The sequence below is a fragment of the Monopterus albus genome, unplaced genomic scaffold (genome assembly GCF_001952655.1).
Source record: "Monopterus albus unplaced genomic scaffold, M_albus_1.0 scaffold2109.1, whole genome shotgun sequence".
In the NCBI taxonomy this organism is placed as follows: Eukaryota; Metazoa; Chordata; class Actinopteri; order Synbranchiformes; family Synbranchidae; genus Monopterus; species Monopterus albus.
Window position 1 is genome coordinate 1 of NW_018129984.1, and position 1,841 is coordinate 1,841.

Below are 1,841 nucleotides of genomic sequence, written 5' to 3' on the forward strand. Positions count from 1 at the left end.
GTCAGCCTCAGAGTCCTCTGTGGAGGATGAGGAGCCATCCTCGCACTCAGAGTGCATGACCTCGTCCAGACCCTCCTTTGTGTCTTCTTGTTTTATTGTCTCCAAAATGACCATCTGTGTGCTGCCATCCTCGCACTCCGAGAACTTGACCTCGTCCAGACCCTCCTTTGTATCTTCTTGTTTTACCATCTCCAAAATGACTACTCCTGTATTACTGCTCATACTTTAATACGGCTGCAGTGAAACCTACATAAACAACGTCCAATTTTCCAACAGGAAAAAGTAGCACTAGCTCCTAGTCCAAAATGAAATCTTAAAATAAAAGGAAGGCATTCGTTTAAGATAAATGTAGGCTCAAAATGGCATTTTCAATTGGACATTTTTTGTCTTCTGGATCAAATATGTCAGTTTTTGTGGAGCTTGGCCTTTTTAGGCTAATTTAAGGAACTGAGAAAATAATTAAGTCTTTATAAAAATGAAGATCCTCTGGCAAATTTGAGCTATATTTATTGAACACAGCCAAAATGGCATGAAAAAGAAATATGGCACAAAATGTCCCTCTCTCAAGGTTAAATAAGAACCATCACAAAACTTGATAGTCAGTTGTCTGCAGGCACCGGTCACCACCTAAAAACAAATATCAGGCATGAACTTTTGTATTAATGTAAATTCATGCAGTCTTCACAAGAGTCTCAAATAGCTCAGTACTTACTTTAAAGCAGACACAGCTTTGCCATCTCCACAGGGCCAAAGGGCTTCACAGCTGCATTTTTAAACAGGTACATCATTAAAATGAAGTGAGGAAAACTTTTAAACCAATGGCTGTTTAGCAACCATGCAGCCTCAGAATGAAGTGGAACGGTAAGGGTTATAATCAAGAGCACTCATTTGGCAGAATCTTCATCACAGGCCAGTTTCATCTATAGCTTATGGCACCCACTGTTTAAGGTCTCCAACATGCTTACCGAGGTCAGTGTGAGAAATCCAGGTCATTCCTGGAAAGGAAAGAAAACCTTATTACAAGTCACAGACCAGTTGGTGACAACTTGCTTCACTGGGTTGCTCAGTAATAGACAGTGTCCACAATAAAGTTCAGGTCAGACATTTGTAAATAAGTCACCACACCCATGACAACTTTGCATTTTGCCACTCTGTGCATTCTCACCTCAGTTGATCTCGTCTGTTCAACAACGTCTCAAGAGCATTTGTAACCTGAAGAAATAATGAACGTTAAGTCAAATATGCACATGAAACATTAGGATGAATATTCAAACACTGACCGGGTCAGCTAGAGCTAATAGAACACACTCCAGGGTTTACAGTCAGCCTTCACTTTGTCATCACACAGGCCAGACCACATGGATCAAGTGGTTTGACAACCACCAAGATCCAGACTATGATGCATGTGAAGCCTCTTCAGACACAGATGAGGTGGAGCTCAGGGGTCAACTAGCACAAAACCTCAGGTTCATGCCTTTTTGCAATAGTCACGTTTGTCTCAGTTCCTACAGTGTTGCATTAGGACAAAAAGAAAAAAAGGACAAATCCACTGTGACATCACCCATTGGTTTTCTGAAGAGCCATTTTGAAACTCAAGTCTCAGACGTGGAATTTTTATTGCTGAAATAGCCCTATTTTCTAGCAAGAGAGCATACTGTAGTGCTGCGTTTCTTGTTGCTGTGTATGTTAGCCCAAGAACTAATCCCTCTGCGGCTCTCAGCAAACTCCATGACGTCGTCAGCGTACTAGAGACAGCTCACCCCGATGCTGTATTTTATCCCGGCAGGTTATTAATCAGTGCAATCTACGGACTGTACTTCCCAGTTACTATCAACATGTGA

General features: G+C 41.6%; 1 long non-coding RNA gene across 1 annotated transcript; it reads right to left on the minus strand.

Moving 5' to 3' along the window:
• Positions 1–490: 490 nt before the first annotated feature.
• Positions 491–1,521, minus strand: LOC109953929 (uncharacterized). The gene is made up of 4 exons (XR_002274003.1): positions 1,166–1,521; positions 966–995; positions 713–763; positions 491–627 (listed from the first exon to the last, which is right to left on the minus strand). It is a non-coding gene; the product is annotated as an uncharacterized LOC109953929 (long non-coding RNA).
• Positions 1,522–1,841: the final 320 nt, after the last annotated feature.